The sequence below is a fragment of the Aphidius gifuensis genome, linkage group LG4 (genome assembly GCF_014905175.1).
Source record: "Aphidius gifuensis isolate YNYX2018 linkage group LG4, ASM1490517v1, whole genome shotgun sequence".
NCBI classification, from domain to species: domain Eukaryota; kingdom Metazoa; phylum Arthropoda; class Insecta; order Hymenoptera; family Braconidae; genus Aphidius; species Aphidius gifuensis.
In genome coordinates this window covers 17,362,626-17,383,059 of record NC_057791.1, presented here as the reverse complement: position 1 = coordinate 17,383,059, position 20,434 = coordinate 17,362,626, and the positions used below count along the sequence as shown (strand labels likewise).

At 25.4% G+C, this 20,434-nt stretch overlaps 1 long non-coding RNA gene across 1 annotated transcript in view; it reads right to left on the bottom strand.

Moving 5' to 3' along the window:
* Nucleotides 1-18,920, bottom strand: part of LOC122855357 — a 44,360-nt gene extending 25,440 nt beyond the window's left edge. Inside the window, exons 1-2 of the long non-coding RNA XR_006374063.1 lie at nt 18,862-18,920; nt 7,716-7,785 (exon numbers count right to left, since the gene is read on the bottom strand). This is a non-coding gene — a long non-coding RNA (uncharacterized LOC122855357). The remainder of the gene's footprint in view (nt 1-7,715; nt 7,786-18,861) is intronic.
* Between the last annotated feature and the right edge of the window lie 1,514 nt (nt 18,921-20,434).

Here is a 20,434-nt window from a genome sequence, read left to right as displayed (position 1 = left end):
ATGCCACCCTTTGCTGGTGAGAAAAAGGGTTGGAAATCTCCGCCTACGTCGTCAACCACAAAGAGACTCAGCCATTATTATCAGTCCACCACCAAACATATATTTTATTTTGATAAAGAAAAAAGAAAAATGGTTATCATTGGAAAATTTAATTTCTAAAAATTATATATTTACATTAATGTAAATTATTAACAAGTAATAATAAAAATTGAAAAATAGGAAATTACATTTCAAGAAATTTATTGTAATAAAAATTATTCAAGGGGTTGAAGTATATTTATTCAAGGATGTTACAGACAAAATGAAAAAATCATTTGTTCGTCACGTTCCAGTTTAATAGAGAAAAAAAGTATTTGAAAATTTGAGAAAGGAATAAAGGTCAATTTCGCACCTTAAAAAAAGAGAGTAGAAAAATTTTATAAAAAAAAACTTCAAAAATTCATTTATCAATATTCATTCAAAAAAAAAATGATATTGTTGATCAAACTGTTCAGTTTTTTTTTTTTGTTTTATTAGAAAAACTGTTGATGAAAACAAAAAAGTTAAAAAAATTCAATATATGTTATAAATAAATTAACATATAGACAATGAATGGGAAACATTTGGACAAGCGATATCCTGTCACCGATTTGACCCCAAACGACGGAAGTCATTCTTGGTTACGGGAAAAAGCGACCAGCCGAATCGACGAATGCATTTTGTGAAAACAATGAAAGTACCCAACAAACAACTGACACAATCAGCCACCTATATTCTCACTCACACTAATTTTTAAATTTTATTTCTCAAAAAAATAAAAAAAAACATTGCTGACCAAGCTCACACTAAACGCAAAAAAAAAAAAATAAAAGAGGTTAGACACCTCGAGTTCATGACAAGATCAAAAAGTCGTCGTTTCCGACATAAACTAAATATATCCAATCACGATAAATTCAAATATGTATTTTGAAAAATTTTTTAACATCATTAAAATTATCATAAAAAAATATAAATTAATAAAAGTAAAAATTGACTTTATTTCTGTCATACATAGAGAAAAAAAAATGAAATGATAAAAGATGGATCATGGTGAATTGGGGTCGAGACGAATTCGTTAATCCCTAATCGGATCTCAAGATTTCCGGTTGAGTAACACACGTATTTATATATCGAAATTCCGATTAACTTTGTCTCTTATGATATCCAAAATATTCCCAGAGGACATTTTCCTTTATCTGAATAACAACGTGACTCGATACAATATTTCATTTTTCATTTTTTTTTATCTTGTTAATAATTTTATTCTTTATCTATTTTTTAAGACTTCTATTGTGTATATATTATCTTTAAGGTGACACATAGATCACTTTAATATTGAGCCAAATAGCATCTGGTAATTTTACAACAGGTAAATACGACAGTTGGTTGGCGCGTGTTACTTAAAAAAAATATATATTTAAATACAATATATAAAACACAAAACACATATTAACCACTTGGTATTTAATATCAAATTTAAATAATGGATTCTATTTTTTTTTTTTTTCATATGAAATTTGTTTCGAAGGATGTGTTGGATTGATTAAACAGTTGACAAATAAAAAAATATATATAACAATAATAATATCAAGATTATTGAACAAAGAAAAAATGTTTTTATATATATTTTTTTTAACTATTTTTTTTATTATTGTTGGTATGTATATAGTTGTGGGTTTGAAAGGTGCAATAAATAATAATAATTGCTTGTACGTGTTCGCACAACGAAGAGAAACGCTTAGACCGGTGCGTATAAGGTCCATGGGTGGCCAATAATTTTTCTTCTGTAGAAAAATAAATGTATATAAGAAATAAATATTAAAAATTACTATTGAGAAATTTTTTTTCTTGAGGGACGATTTTATAACACCGGAAATGATGTAATATTTTTTATTTTATGCTTGTTATTTTTTCTTAGCTACAATGCTTTTTTTTTTTTAATAAAAAAATTGATGAACAATTTGGCAAATGATTATTGAAGCTATTTACAGTGGAAAAAAAAATTTTTGGAATTTTTATTTTAGTGAGAGGGTAAAATATTTGGAGGTTATTTGGATTCAGGGGGTTGTCATAAATAAAAATTTTCAAATAATCTAAAATGTAATATTTTTGAACCCTATTTTTATTTTTTTTTCTTTGTGCTTATTCGACCATTGTGTATTTTTATCTTTATTCATTTCGCATAGTTTTATCGTCAAAAAAACTTTGAGACTTTTGTATATGTTCTCTTTACTCTCATCCCCCAAAGACTCGTTTGTGTATGTTTGTATTTTTTTTTTTTACTTTCTTTTTTGCGAATACAAAATGTCGTACGACCCCTCTATTTTATATTTTTTTTTATTTGCAACATCCACTTGCTACTGTCGAGAGTTTCTTTATCTACTTTTGGAAAAAAAAAAATGATAAAAACTAAACGAGAAAAATATATTTGTATGTGTTGGTTCTTTGGTTGCGGAAAATCTGATTTTTTTGAGGAAAAGTTTATAGTAGAGTTGAGGAAAAATTTACTAACGAGATGTCATTCAGTACGAGAAATTTTTGTCGACTGAAAAAAAAAAGAGTTACTTTATTTTTTTCATTTTGAAATTTGTGTGAGAAAAATAATATAAAAAATATAAAAGTAAATATGCAAACATGATGTTTCTCTTGGGATGAATTTTTATCATTGAAAGACAACATTGAAGGTTTTGAAAATTCAAGAGTACTAAAAATTAGATAAAAAAAAATATTGTGGTTTTTTTTTTTTTAGATTTTTGTGATGGTAATTATTTTGTGGGTACAACAGAAGTTATTTTGTGGTTTGCTATTTATTTTTATATAATTCTGATTTTTTATTTTTATCTATAAGCAAGTATAATAAAAAAAAAAAAAAAGTGGGAAAACCCCTTGAGGCAAGTCCAAGCATGGCTGTGCATAATTTTTAGGTGTCATTCGTTTTATCGTGCGGTTATACCTGTTCTACTTTTACTGTACATTTTTTTTTATCATGTTTTTTTTTGTTCACTAACTCGCTGAAGAAAAGTACTCTTATCATTTTAGTTTTCAGTAAAAGAAATAAAAAAAAAAATTCTACATCCCAAAGGACAGCACATGATTTTTACTTATTTTTATATTTAAAAACAAAAAAAGGATATAAATTTTATTTAAAAAAAAATTATCCTTCACTAATTTTTTAGCTAAAAAAAATTAAAAAAATAAAAACATAAATTATCACAAAAGCACATGTGTAAATTATTAAATTGCAATTGAATTAAAAAATTAATTCTACGCACTATAAAATTAAATAAATATCCTTTTTTTTTTTTAATGTAAATTATTATGTATTTATTTCACGGTATTTTTTTTTATATTAAAAAAAAACATTTTATCCTAGATTATTTTAGTTCACGTGACTTGCCTACAATTTTTTGCCTCGTTAATTCAAAGCAATTATGAAATTTTGCGGTGAGATTACAGGTCGTTAGCAAACGAAAAGACCACAAGAGTTTTTCCATCCAAAAATTTAAACCAACCCTTTTGTTGAATTGCACTCATTTTTTTTTTTTTTCGTATAATTTTTTTCCAGTATTTTGGTCATTGCCCGCGGGTACCACATGAAGAGCTTATTTTTGCCTTATTATAGGTGTCTAGACCATCACCCATCAGAGAGTCAAGGAAAACGACAAAGAAAAAAAAAATATACACATCAAGACCCTGAAAGAATTCCAGAGGCTACTATGTATAAAAAATATTACATTTATAAAAATATTAAGCTGAAAAAAATATATTATAAAAGGAAGTATATTGAATTTCATATTGTCTATAAATATTTGAGAAAAAAAAAAAAAAGCCTGAAGGCGTAGAAATATAATAATTCCACTTGTGGACACCTTAAAAATTATTCAACTGATTGGCCATTTTATGGTCATGTTAAAAAGGCATAAAATAATATTTAATTTTGATAATTCTATAATTTTTTTTAACCCAAAATCCTATTATTACACACAAATTATCGTTATTATATGGTTTTTTATTTTTTGTCTATTATATTTTTATTTACGATATAAAGTAACATTTAAAAAAAAATTAATCTAATAATATTTATTATATTAATTGGATAATTTCAATGTTTTTTTATTTTTTGATTTAAGTATTTTTTATTTAAAATTATCAATTTAGTTGTCACAATTTATTTACCATCAATTTTTTTTCTTTTTTGTGATGCATGTAAGTATATAGAATACAATGTTGCTAAAATTATATCAACAAGTTTCCAAGAAACCGTAAATTATCATTGATCGCATGAGAAATTTTTTGTACTGACACTATAATTATATTTTGGCAATTTTTATAATAAATAAATATCATTCGTATGTATTTTCTTGGAAACAATTTCACGTGTTTTTCACATTATAATATTTTCATAAAATACAATGTAAAATTTTCGATATACAATATGTTTATATGCACTTATAACCGATAAATTATCTACAAAAAAATAAACAAAGTCTCAAAATTAAGGAAAAATAAAATAATGAAGAAAAAAATAAAATAAGAAATGTTAATTACAGTGATGGTTCTCGCGTGAGCAAAGCAAAGTTGATTAGCTTGGGGGGTTCAATCGTCCCTTTTTTTCCACAACATATATTATTATTATTTTATTTTTTATTTTTTTGACATCGTTACATTCATACATACAAAAAAAAACCTGCAAGCTCAAACTCGGCTTGAAGCAAAATAATCTTGAAATCAAAATTACTCTCTAAACTTTATTTTTATAATATATCCACCCCTTTTTTTTTGTTTAAAAAAATATATACAAACAGTTGAAAATAATAATTACTATATTAAACAAAAATATATTCACTTGAATTGTCTTATTTTCTAAATGAACATTCGTTTAATAAATAGATTTTTAAAAATAATAATAACATAATTTTTTAAATATTTCTGTTGGAGAAATTCAAGTTGTGATATGAATGAGCACACGTGCGTATGACAGATTTTATTTAAGTTTTAGTATATATAGTTTGGTTGGTATTGTGGTATATATATATAAAAAAAAAAAAGCCAATCGATTTTAAAAAACGACCACAATATTTGACAGCTACAACCAGTGTGGTTTTCTCGAGCGCCACCTGTTTTTTTCCTCCCTTTTCCCTTGAACCTCATCTATCCAATATTTCCCTTGCCTCTAAAATTCGTCTCTATTGCCACCCCCTCAATAAAGCCACACAAATAACGAATAATATTTTTTGTCTTTGTTGCTCACACCCTAGGGCTATTCGTGGTCGAGATATACACATATATATTTGCCATTGGAAAATCGCGAACTAAACGTTAAAGGGAAATTCAACAGAGTCAGCAAGAGCAACAGAGATACTGATAATTTTGAGTCGCGTGTTGAACGAAAACCTTGTCTGCACCATGCTGGCAGACATGCCGCCAATAAGTGAACATCGGTTACGTTCTTACACCCTTGATATATATATGTATATCATTCAAAACATTTCTCTCTTTTTACTGTATATACAGATATTCATCTTGTTTCCTTCTCTTCGTGTTTTGGTTAATATATATCGACACAATGTTGCGGTAAACCTTTCGTTTGTGTTTGTTTTAAAAGAACACATTTGTGGCAAGTTTCAAAAACCACCAAATTAACTATTAAATTTTGATTTAAATATATACATTTCAAGAAGTCCTATGAACTATAATAAATTGATATCAATTTTTAATTCATTGCCCCCTACTGACACATAATTTTTTTTGAGAATAATTGGAGCTTGTCATTTTATCAGGAGAATTTTTTTAAAAATAAAATCAATTTTTTGAAAATAATTGAAATATATCTCGTAAAAAGAAAAAAATAAAAATAGATAAGTTAATTGAAAAATAATAATTTATTTATTCCATTGCGACAACAGAGAAAATATTTTATCAAAATTTATTAGACAGTAAGTATTTTCCTTTTTTTAATTATGGGAATTTTTTTTTTTCATTTAAAAATATTGTTGTTTTGAAAATGCGGAAGTGAGCTTTAAGTATATTTATATATACACAAATGCATTGTTGTAAAACAGGGTTGAGAGTTCAGAAAAAAAAAAAAAGCTACATGATGTTGCAATGATATATGTCAGGATGACCCCAAGTATAGATACTAGAATGTTGTAAAATTGATTTATACAACATTTATTGTTGAAAAAACGAAACAAAGTAAAAGTATATATAATAAATAAAATAAAATTTAGATGAAGAAGAATACAAGTATTTGCTGTTAACAAACTTGTGTGTGCGTTCAAAGAATTCAATTGGCGACGACTAGACGATCAGTGTCTGTTGTATATTTTTTATTGTTGTTATGGTTGAATTGATCGTCTCACGTTGCGCGCCATTTGTGATAATCACTACCAAGAAGGATCACAAACTTCCCAGAAGGGTTAATCGATAAAAATTCTTCCTGTTTTATCCCAAACAAACAACTAAAAAACGATTAAATTAGAAAAAAAAAATAACAAAAATGAAAAAGGGGGTAATAGAAAATAACAAAAATAAAAAAAAACATTTTATAAAGACCTGGAACATCATTATCATTGAATGCTATGATTAAGTATATAAAAATATAGTTTTTAATATTTTTTTAATATTTTTAAAATAGGGTGTTGGATAAGTAAAATATAGTTTTTTATTTTAAAAAATTTTAAATTATTTAATAGTCTATCAATTTTCTCATATGAATGATGACTAAATTTTTGACAGGTAAAACTTTTTTTTTATATTTTAAATTGTCGTGAAATTTTAAATTTTTTAGAATTCAATATTTTTTTTTAAATGATTTTTAGAATTATTAAATTATCATGATGATTTAGTTGATTTTATTTTACTGTTCATATTAAATATAAATTTAATAAATAAAAAAAAAAATTAACTATTATAAAATTTTTCAACGAATGATATATACATAGAATTTACTAATAAATTTTTGTATTGACCTAAAGTTAGTGTATGCTGGTTATTTTTATTGTCCACATCACAAGAAGATAGGGTGAAAAATTTAAAACGCATTCTTATATAAAATGTCACGTCGTCCGAGCAAGATCGACAAGACTAGAAGCAATATATATTGGAATTTTTTGCTACCCTTTTTTTTTTTTTTAGGGAAAAAAAAGACGCATGGCTGGCTGTGTTGGTTAAATTTAGACGGATAACACGTGGCCAAAAAAATATATTTGCAAGACATCTATACAAGAAAGTGATGACATTGAAAATACAAAGTTAGAGAATCATGAATTGTATAATGTTAGAAAGAAATGAAAATACAAGAAATGGTATACTCAATTGCTTTTGAGTTTTTTAGGGTGGTGATAAATGTCCTTTTAACATTGGAATTTGAGAATAAAAAAGAAAAGTCAGTAAGCACACATATATGTACACTGTGTATCGTGAAAGAATCCTCATAGTTTTCTTGGATATTTTCTTAGACTTGACGACCCCAATGAATGACACTCCCTAATCGATCTTTGACCCCATTGATCAAGAAACTTTAGTGTCACACTTTCTCATAATTTTATGCTATTGTTTTCTTTATGTTTTTTAACTATCTAAAATATTATAATAACTTCTTGGATATACATGAAAATATTTTAAACGATTTATAAAAAAGTTTGGTCCAATTAAAATCAAAGTAAAATAGATCAAAAAAAAATTAATAAACTCACCATTACTGTAGTGGATGTGGTGGAAAATCTAGGTTGATCTGTTGGCTTGTTCAATTGAAATTCAAATCATCTGTAACAATAATTAAAAAACAAAATTGTCAAATTAAAATTATATAAGGAAATATATTTTTAAATATTGAAATTGTTTTTTGGTTTTAATAATAACAATATTGCTTTATCGAAGTTTAATTAACTCCACTTAAAAAAAAAACGACTAAAAATTGTAAATCCAAAAATTCAATCACACATTTGTTGACTTGAAAAAATAAAAAGCTTTCTTTTGCAATTTCATTTACTATTTTCTCCCTCTTAAAAAAATAAATTAAAAATATAATATAACAAAGCAATTATATTTTTTTTAGTCATTTTAAAACCTCCATTCATCACTTGTTTTTTCATTAAAAATTCACAATGTGATAATAAAAATTAAAAAAAAACAAAACAAACAAACTTCTATTATTTAGTTAACATAATGTGACAATGGAATTTTTTGATTGCCATCATTGATGACCTGATCTACCAATAACAATTAAAAAAAAAAAATAATAAAATACTTAATCGATTGAGTATAAAAGTTTTTAATGACATTGGTGTTGGCAAACTTATTATACAAGATGTTTAATTTTATGAGGATGTTACTAGGCAACGTGTGCAACACATTGACCAACGTTTTTACGTAGGTTTCCACAAGCCAGAAACATACAATATCCATTGTCCAACAGATATTTTTTTTTTCTTTCAATGCTGTTTATTATTTTTTATTTTATTTATACACTTTTATTTATTTATAAATATATATATAAATTTTTTTTTTATTATTTTTGAATTGTCGCCCATTCATTTGTCCCTATTTTTTTTTTTTTTGTTTTTACTTTGTTCAACGCCTTGTTCCATCCCTCTTTTATAAAAAGAACAACGTTTATTAACTTCTATCTTATTTCTTGTTGATTTTTTTTTATATCTTTTTCTTCTTTCACTCATTCGCAAGTGTTTTTTTCTTATTTTTTATTTTATATATATTAACCAACACCAACATTTGTATCCATGTCTAAAATACTTTCGTCTCGGTAACGCACCTTCTATATATACGGTGAGCACACACAAGATCGTTATGTTTTATGGCTAATTGTTTTATTATCTTTGACATATTTTCAGTTTACAACCACAGTCTGTATTGCCATTTCATTTTCATGAATGTCTATTGTCTGTGATGAACATTTTATTTTTATGTCTACAACACACACACAGACACTGCTCACACTATATATCTATTTTTTTTTTTTCATAATTTTTTACAATATCCCTTTGATTTTATATAAAAAAAAATTTAATGTTAATTTTTTTTGTTCTATTATTGTATGGATAAAAAAAAAATTAAGAAGAATTCTGAATTCATAAATGATTATTTTATATTTTTTCTTTTTATCAAATGAAATTTTTATTGAGATATATTTTAGCTTGTATTATCCAATTCCATTTTGTCTGAATATACACGTACTTCACATTTTACGTGAATAATAATACAGGGTGGTTTGTGAAGAGAATGCATGCGAAGGTAACCGAGAGATTCTGTAAAATGATTCTATTAATTTTTCCATCGGAAAACGGCGCTCGTGCATGCCGCCCTTATTTTTTATATATCTAATTTTTTTGTATTATTTTATCTGGGTTTATATCAACCCCTGATATGCCACACGCGCCTCGAAGAATCTGTGTATATTTTTTCACTTGAGATATTATGTTTTTTTTTTTTATTTTTAAATTTAAAGATATTTATATTTTTATAAAAAAATATATTAGAGTAATCAAGTCTACAGATGTTTGGTAAATTATACAAGGGTAACACAGGTGGAACATTGGATATTATAAATATCTTTTTTTTCTTTGTAAAATTATATATAAAGTTTATAGTCATTTAAGATAATTACCTATTATTAAATCTTTTGTTTTATATATTTATGAATAATATATTGTAAATCATGGCAAAATTCCAGAATCATATGAAAAAAAAAAAAAAGTGTATTTTAACATTTTTATACATTATTCATTTTATCTTGTGTTATTTATGAAGTTGAGGGTTGCCAGGGCCAATTCAGCAAGGGGGTAGAGAGTAGTTTTGTACACTGAGATTTACTTTTTAGGCAGCTAAGTCTTTTGGCAATATTTTAAAGTTGTCAAAATATTTTTGACGGTAAACCTATTTTTTTTTTTTCAGTTTATAAACTTCAAGTAACTTGTTGTCACTTGAAGAAGAATAACTGTTATTCATTTTCATAATGAAAAAGTATATTCTATTATAAAAAATGAATTTAAAAAAAAAATGGATTAATAAATTGATAATCTAATTGCCTTTATTTATCTATTATTTTTGATAAATAAAATTTAAAGATAGCCTAAAATGATATAAATGATAAATCAAGTGAATATACAATAAAATGAGTATCAAGTTTGATACTAGAGAATAAATTGATAGTCAATTGTTTACCATGAAATTCATTGAATCTTAAAATTGCAATGTGAGCCAAAAGTTTAAGAAATACAATGCCAAAGTGCTTAAGGCAAGTTACAAGTACTCATATTATATATATACCAAGAGCTTACGACACTCTTGATTACAACACTTGTCTTCATCTTGGTTACCTGGCCAATAAAAAGCTGTTACATTTTTTCTCCCATCATGATCATCATGATCATCAAGTTTTAATAGACATTAAAATGCACCCTTATATATTTTTATTAACAAGCTTTTTTTTATGTTTAAATGAAAATTTGATCTAAGCAAATAATATACAATTGCATTTATATTTATTTAATTTTTCCATTTTGATATTTTTTGGTATTATTTTTTTTTTTATTAGCGTGGGTGATGTCTCTTCCCCCTTGGTGGATACAACTGTGAAAAACAATCTCAAAGTTGAACCGGTTGTATTCAAAAGACACGTATACCTTTTCAACCGCCTACATCCTCTCTCTGTTGTTAGTTACATTTATTTTTTTTATTTTTATTCATATACCCGCCCCATCTCTTCTCTACGTTTGAACAAAAAAAAAAATATAAAAAACATTTTTAAAACTTTCTTTAGTATTAGTTTTTTTTTTTTTTAAATTAAATTTTATTATTAAATTATCTTATTTTTATCAGAAGACTAGATACAAGAAGACGTAAACACTTTCCCCAACATGCTAAATATGCTCGTCATCAATTTTGTAGACAACCCAAATCATCAATGTTCTTGTTTATCGTTTAGTCATCATTGACAGGCGTGCACATTGTCAGATTTTTGGTCAGTCAATTTTTAGTTTATTTTTTTTCTTTTACAAATTTATTTATTTTTTTAAGAAGAAGAGTCAAATAAACAGATAAAGAAGCAGAAGAAGAAGAAGATAAAAAAGTGAATGAATGTTATATATGAATGGTCGGAATACATTTGAATTTAAAGAAGCTTCAAGTTGATGTTTGTGGTGTAACCATATTACACATTGATTTTTTTATTTTTAATAAACCATAATTTTCGATAACGCCTCATCATTTTCATTTCAATCGAGTCATGATCATGACCATCATTAATTTTATGTATATACTTTAGTCTGTTAAAAGTTCATTGATGCAAAAATAATGATAATGAATTTTTATTTAACTCGAGTTGATCAACCAGTAATTATATATGTTTTTTTTAAATTTCAAGAAAATCGCGTTTTAAATATTGCAATAAATAATTTTTAATTTAATAAATGATTTTTTTTATTATCATTGGGTTATATGAATGAGTTAAATGAACATTTTATAAGTGTTATGTTGGGTGTGATTTAGTCTTGATGGTATTATTACTCGAGTTGAGGATAATAATGAGGAGGAGTTAGTGAAAATATATACAGACTATATGGTTTTGTACTGCATCAAGTAAAAAAATTAAAAAAACAACTTTTTTCAGTGGATATATATAAATACTCGGGTATTATTTAAGAAGGTAAGAGAATAAATGCGACGAAACTGCAAATTAAATTAGCGTCTTGAAAAACGATACACGCAAGTTGAATTTTTTTTCAACATTTTTTTTTATCATTTTTTCTGACCACTGTTTAACCCAACTTAATTACCAATTAGTCAAAATTTTTTTTTTTCTTTTTTTGCACCAGTGAGTTCAGGACATGTTATTGCAGGGCTAACTTTTGTCGATTTTTTTTTTTTAATGTTAACCCTTTAAGTACTATTCAAATATCCCTCAACTTTCATCACTGATGTTTTTTTAAAAATATTTTTTTAAATATTCACAGATGAAAAAAATAATATTAAGTATAATTACACTTGAGAAAAAATTATATCTCAAACATGCTGCTGAAAATCATGTTTTACAGAATTATAATTTTGTTTTTTGTTATTTTAATAAAAATAAATTTTTTTTAAAAAAAGAATTTTTAATTTTATATATAAAAAATTATTGAAAAAATATTAACACAACAATTTAAAAATATTTAAAAGATAAAAAATTATTATTAAATAAATAATATATTTATAAGCTATCAATGTATTTGATAACAATTGAATATTTTTTATTTAATTTTATTTTTGTATATATTCTTGTGTATAGACACAGGTCAAAGATCATACTTCAAGACTATTCTTGAGGAGGTTTAAACATTTATTTTACAATGTTTTTTTATTTTTTTTTTTTCTTCATTGTTTATTTTTATCTTTTTTTATTATTATTATTTTTTATTTTTCGAGGATTCACCTCACTCAAAGGTGAATTGTCTTCCTTACCCCTCGACACCCACGTCGTTTCCGGTCGGATCCACCTCTTTTTTTCTGCGTGTGATCACCCAAAAAAGACGAGCAAAAAAGCATAATAACAATAAAAAAAAAAAAGCTTAATATATATATATTATGATAAAAATTAAGAAAAATAAATTTTTTTGTTAGAGAGATGAGAAGTTCCTTCAATGCATCTCACGAAAATATTGATAATTGCCCAGTGCTCTCAAACTGTTATTATTAAGCCGATATTTTACTAAGGGGACACACGCGTTTGTGCATATAATTTTGCAAATGCCTCTAATTATGGGGTTTAACATATGGTAGATATATATTTTTATTTTTTATATATATTCAGACACCATCAGAGACACACACAATTATTATTACAAGAATTTTTTAAACAAAGATTAAGTATTAAAAGTTTGATACTTGTGGCACACATATATACACTTTAAAAAATAAATAAAAAATTAAATAAAGAAGAGAATAAAGAGAATGAGATGTGAATGAAATATATATATATATGTGCTTAAAAAAAAAAAAAGATATAAAAAAAGGGCGAGGCACTTGGATGAATCTTAGTCGATTCGCCTACGCGTCAAAACTTGGGTCCACTCCTTCGTACTTTATTATTAGCAAGTCCGTTTTTTTTTCTTAATTTTTTTTTTTTTAATATTAGCACTGTTTTATTTGATTATTTTTCATTATTCTCCTTAAAGTCATTTAATATATTTTTGATTGTTTTTTAATATTAAAAATAATAATAACATTATAGTAAATAAGTTAATAATATAAAATTCAATTTTGTGGTCAAAAGCCAAACCCAAAAAAAAATATTCTATGATTTGGATGTTGAGGTGATAATCATGGATCACCCACGAATTTTAACAAAGCCCACACATATTCGTGTGACCAAAATGTCATAGAAAATTATTTATTTTTTTTTCTAAATGAAAATATGAATAAAAAAAATAAAAATGATGATATAATAGTATAGATGATTGAAGGATCAAGAAGAAGAATAAAAAATAAAAAAATAAAATTATTTGACACACAGAGTGTATATTGAATTTCGATGGTTAAATTTGATTAATTTTGATTGTAAATAATAAAATGAAAAAGGGGGTGACAAAGTATAAAAATGGTTTATAAAAATAAGCATGGAAAAAAAAACGAAATCTGGTTGACGAGATTGAAATTATAATAAAAGTTAGATAACAAGTGACAATGAAATTAGAGGTAACCAGGGTTTTCCATTGTTGAGAATTTTTTATGTGTCTTTTATTTTGCAGGTATATCTGTCAAAGTATCAATATGTGCTTACACAATATTTTTAAAAATGTTATAAATGATAGTTGAAGTCGGTTGATGGTCCAAGATCGAAGGTGGAACCCATGATAGTTGTGGAAAACTCGGCAGGGTGTGTTTTGATTGACGTGTCTATAATGACGAAGTTGCAACAATACGTATACATTGATGAATCTTACAGGTACAATATTCAACCTTTATCGTTAACATCAAAAGCAATCATTTTTCCCCTTCCAAAAAAATAAAAAAAAAACGATGAAAAAAAATAATAATAAATAAATAAAAACATCAGATATGAAATTATGTTTGGAGATAAGAAATCTAGGATTCAATGATTATTGACGATTTTACTGGATTTTTTATTTTAAATGATGGAGGTAATTTAGGTTGATTGATTTTAGTCATCGAGGAAAAAAAAAAAAAAAGAAAACAGGTATAAATAATATTTAATTATCGTGAGAATGAAAAAAATTTAACTTAACTTAAAATTTAAAGTTCAAACATTTGAAAAATAACAAATAAAATTTAAAAAATTAAAGCTATTATTTAAATAAAAATAATTATTAAATGTTTATTTATATAATAAATAAATAAATATTTTTTTTCAATTTATTATTCAGGTAATTCTGGATTTTGATAATCATCAATTCACTTGACTTTAGATATTAAAATGAAATAAATAATAATGTTGAGTAGGATTTTATTTATTTAATTTATTATTGATTAGTATATGTAGTTAGACTAACTGGTGCGTTTCAATTTATATTACCCAGTTGACCATGAAATAAAAAAATAAAAGAAAATTAATAAATATATCAACACTAATCAGGAAGTTTGATATGACTGTACACGTGTACTTTCACTTGTCTGACAAACTCCCGTAATGAAAGTTTGATATTATTAATATCAAATGTTGATATGACAAGATCAAAATCATGTCAGAGAGAAATGAAAAATGAAATAAATTGAAAAGAAGAAAAATCATTGACTGACAAAAAAGTATAAGTTTCTACAACTTAAAAAAATAATTTTCTATCTAATCAAATTTTTATGGGGGAAAAAAAATCATTTTCAAATTAAAAATGTGATATTTATATGCTCAATTTTAATATTTAAAACTCCTGATAAATATTTTTAAAATACTTGAAAATATAAATTACTAAAATTACTAAAATTAAAATTTTAAAATAAATATCAACCCCATGATTGAGTATTTTATAGTGTAGGTAGGCCCAAAGGGGTCCCTGGAAATACTGCGGGTCCAACAAGTCTGCAAGTCACGATCCAACAATAGTACAAATAATATAACAAGTATCCACTAGTCAGTCTGATGTGTTCTTAAAGAAATAAAAAATAACTACAAATACAAATAATGAAAAAATAAAAAAAACAAAAAAAAAAAATATTAAACGGTAAAATATCCTCTCAACATGCTACCAAGCTACTCGATTTTCATCCATCAAATCAAAATCAACTTTTTAAAAAATTAAATAAATATAGTTTTTTAAAAAATCACCTTCTCCATCAACCTTCAAAATGAATGATTTCTATTTTTTTTTTTATAAATTATCTTTCAATTATTTTGATGATATTTACGTCAACTATATATCTACAAAATTATTAATAATGAAAAATAAAAAATATATACAGTTATTTATATTGAAAAATTGTTTCAGGGCATGGATCCACTGATGCATTTAGTCTACTATAAGCATGCTGCACAAATTCCCATAGAGGCAACACAGCTCGTTTTGCCTTTGGCTAAATCCATGAATATATCTATATATATTTATATATATATAACAACAACAACAATAACAACAACCAGTAGTACCGTCATTGCGAGTTCAACCAAGGCCCACCCACAACGCACGATTTCTCCATGAGGGTATATTGCTACCGGTATTGAAACCATTGCATTGTTTTTTGTCCCAGTCATGAACAAACACGGAATTGATTATTTGCATCAGTTTAAAATTTCCATTCTCTTTATCTCTTATTATTATTGTTATCATTATTATTTTAATCCATAAATCACAGTATGAATTTGTTTTTTATTTTTTTTTAATACTAATAACTTGATCATGCAAAAATAAATAAATTTGTTATAATGAAACAGTCTATAGATAAAAAAAAATATTAATAAAAATTTCAAGATATTTTTTTAATATTAAAATAATAATTTAAGATAAATAAAATATAGGGAGCAGAAACAGTGGAGAAAGATAAAGAAGTGCAAACTTCTGTGCTCGTAATGGCACCTAATACGGCCACGTAGATATATATGTGTGTATGTACTTTTTGTAAGAAGAAGAATTACAAGAATAAAAAAATGAATGAGAAGATGAAGAAGAAGAAGACCGAGGTAAAAAAAGAAATATGAAGAAGGTATAGTTTATAGTGATTACATGGGGTCAGGTCTTGGTAATAAACCATGGTGGTCATGATGATGATGGTAGTCAAGAGCGTGTATTTTTGCTCCACAAATATAAACTTGAATCAATGCATTTACAAGATATATAACTGACTATGGTTTTCAACGCACCTACGCACTGGAACAAAACCAAATGCAATTAAATGAAAATAAAAATTGTGAGTGAGTTTCATAGTTGTCTCACATGATTTCACAGAAACTACCATTGCTTTTTTTTTTTTAAATTTATATCGCTTCTGTTTTTTCATTTATTTTTATTACAAGCCAGTGAAGTACAACACTACAGTATGAAATATAAAAAATAATAATATCAAATTAAAAAATAAAAAAACAATATATGAAAAAAATTATTGTAATGATAATGATGATAGAATGAGATTCAAGTATATGTATGACGACGGTTAAATGAGAAATAAAAGAGAATAATAATAAATAAATAAAAAAAATTATTTATACTCGCAACACCGGGAGCCATCCTACTAGAATTTAAATAATAATTATAGTGTTTAATATCATACTGAGAAGAAGAAAAAAAAAAAACGATGAGTTGCATCCTTGCTGAGACAAGTCCAGTGGCTTGGGTGAACACTGAATATATATACACACTCGACACAAGAATCTCTCACCTTCTCGCACAGCCAACTTGAATAGGTGGTCAGCACAAAACCATACCACTATACCAGATATCCTATTTGCATTTTTGAAATGAACCCGACATTAAAACAAAAAAAATAAAAATATATTTGAATAAAATTAAAATAAAAAAAGGTATCAAACCAATCAACGTCAACTGACCTACTGTGAGATGATTCAACTTGGTTAGTTTTGATTTTTATTATTTGTCTTGTTTTTGTTTTTTTATTACTGTCCATCAGAGAGTCAATCAATGTGATTCAGTTTGACCAAGCAGTCGGAACAAGTGGTGTCTCTTGTCAAACCAATGAGAGCTTTGCTCAGGATAAGAACATCAAGGATAATAGTATAAAAAAAATATGTTGGTTGGCTGTTAGGACAAATTGGAGAACTGTCCGAAAATGTGTTGCCTACTTGCCATGTCCAGAAATCAAGTACTAAATCTATATCGACCCCTTAAAATCTCTCGGGGGATATATCTAATAGACAGATTTTCTACTGTCTACGGGACAATTTTTCTTTTATCCGATATATTTTATTTTATTTTTACCAATAAGTATAACGACTGCTTTTTTTTTTGCATTTGGACTTTATCTTATTTATCAAATTGCAGTCCAATTTTAAATTTATATAGATTTTTTCTGTTTTATTTTTTGTAAATTTTAATAATAGTTATTGTTAAAAAATATATTTTAAATATGAATATTGAATATTTGAATAATAAATAATGAAAAAATAAAAAAAGCTTTATTTTAATAAAAATAAAATTTTATGTCTAGACTTTCATTGACCTTTTCATTCAAATATAATGACAGTATCATATAGACATTATAAATATCTTAAAAAAAAAATAGATAATTACTAAACACTGTGGTCTTCCTTGAAGTCATTTTGAATTAAAAAAAAAAAAAAAATTAACGTGTATAAATGTCGTGGCTTCAAACACACACACTGGTTTTAAACTATCAAAATTTTCATGCTTCATCTTGGTGTATACGACTCTGTAAAGGGAGCTATAAATCGACAAAACAGTTTCTACCATAGACGATAAATTTCTGCCATCATACGCATCAAGTATTTAAAAAAAAAAAAATATATTAAAAAGCTATGAAACGAAAAAAAGGGAAAAAAAAAACTATCTTTAGTCGTTATTGTAACCTGGCATGAATCGTTCAAGTGCCAATATAAAACGTTGTTTATGACTAGTTGAAAAATTGATGATATTGCAAATAAAAATATAAAAAAAAAAAATCAATATATATTGACCACTATATGAACAAGTAATAACAATGATTTAAAAATGTTTAAATGAATTTTAATTTAAACGACTTTATTTTAATATAGAAAACAATATAATAAATAAAAAAAAATAAATAAATAAATATAAATAAAACAATTTAAGCAAAGTATTATATAGCGTAACAAATTATCATGCTTCCCATTTACTTCACGGTTATCATACATGATACTCTTTGTGAAACATTCATGGATACAGTGGTTGAAAATCCATTAACGCATATACGTCCGCGCACTTACGCCAGCTAATAAATTTTATTAATACATACGATATGTATGCAAGTGGCAATATAACGTCATATAATAATGTGAACATTTCGTATTGTTGCCGTTGGCTAAATATATATAGACAATCATTTTATATATATGTGTATTGGTGATTCATCAAGTTTTGTATGTATGCAAGAAGATAAAGTTTTGCTTGAAGCTATAGGTGGTTTAAAAAAATATAATAAAAAAAATTTAAAAGGGTCTAGGTGGGAGATAAAATAACTATTGCAAACTGCCTGAGACTGAAATGATAATAGAAGGTGCTGTCAAATTATTATAAACATCAGGGCCACCACACTTTTCAAACTGTCTTAGCTTCCTAGATTTTTTTTGTTCATAAATTATTTAAAAGTTAAATTGTTTTGTTTTGTTGTTAAGCATTTTTTTTTTTTTTATTGATAAAGTATTTTAATGAAAATAAAATAGATAAGAAAAATTACTAGATTCACCTAATGGCAATTTGAAGTTGATGGGGTGTCTTCGCTTTGAAATCCTTCATCATCTGTAACAATAATTAAAAAACAAAATTTATAATTAAAATTACATTTATATATTTATCTATATATTTATAAACATTTTCCAAATACTAAATTTCATTTTTCATTTTATATATGATGAGTAAAAAAATAATTTCTTGTCTCTCTTGAAAAAATAATTGTTACTCGTTAATTTATTTTTATTTTAATGTTTTTTGCTTAAATTTATTATTACACAATCTTTATTTTTTTTTGTTATTTTTAATTTTTACTCTTTTAACTGATCGATTTACTGGATCTTGAATAAATTAATTATACGACAGATTAATTAAGTTAGCTGGTCGTATGCAAATTATAAATTCTTGGGTAACTTTATTATTAACCCATCTTCCTGCACACTCGTGATTGCTCTTGTAAAACTGGATTTTTTTTTTTTAAACACATCAAATATATATATTTAAAAAACACGAGTATAAAAAATAAAAAATGAATTAAAAATTTAAATAATAAATAATAATGTAATCAATATCAATTGGTGAGTTGAAAAAAAAAATAAATAAAGTCAAGTTAAAATAGCCAATAAAAATGATAATTCCCTGAGCAATTATATATCTTTTTTTTTATGTGGTTATCCTTTAGTTCAATCAGAGAAAAATTTAATTAATTGTTGTAAAACCAGACAAATGAGAGATGAGTAAATCGATAATCAAGTCAGTTAGTTTTGAGCTGTGTAGTTAAAATAATAGAATAAAAAAACAAAAAAGAAAAAAAAAAATTAAATAAATAGAGCAAACTTGAGGTGTCAGAAACTGTCACTGGAATTGTAATATTGTATTGTAGAATTTTGTTGATGGAATGGATAGGAAGCAAGCAAGTGGAACTGGTGAACTCGACAAGCTGTCCAAATACCATCACTGAACTGGACTCATACACCACGAGACTACTCTCGATGGATGGACGTGCATACCGATCGTTGCTCTCGGGGATTGGGTTGTGGAAGCGCCAGAAATACCAAAGTCCATTCTCCCATCAACAATACTTTTTTCTTTTTACTCCATTTTTTTTTTTTTTTCATGTACACTTGTATGTAAATAAAAAAAATATATGTATAAAATCATTTATCTATATGGGTATATTATTTACACGCATACACGACATAATACAAGTACACACGTGAATTCAATGAAAAATCGAGAAAATTGAGTTGACGTGTTTTATTTTTTTTTGTTGAATTGGATGCTAGGAACAATGTTCGTGTGTCGTTTTAGTAAATCAATGTTTATTATTTTTTTTTTTTTATAATTATTTATGTTTAAAAATAAAAAAAAAATATGGTTTATTTATTTTTAATGTAAAAAATATTAAAACATTAAATTCAATGATGTTTTTCAAGCAAGTTTTAGTAAATTAATTATTTAATTTTTAGAAAGTTAAATTCGGAAAAATGAACGGTAAGTTGGTTCAGGTTAGTCTCTAATCCCTTTTATTTTTTTCTTATGTTTAAATTCTAATAATGCGAGACCAAAACCATTAGTTATGATTGTTA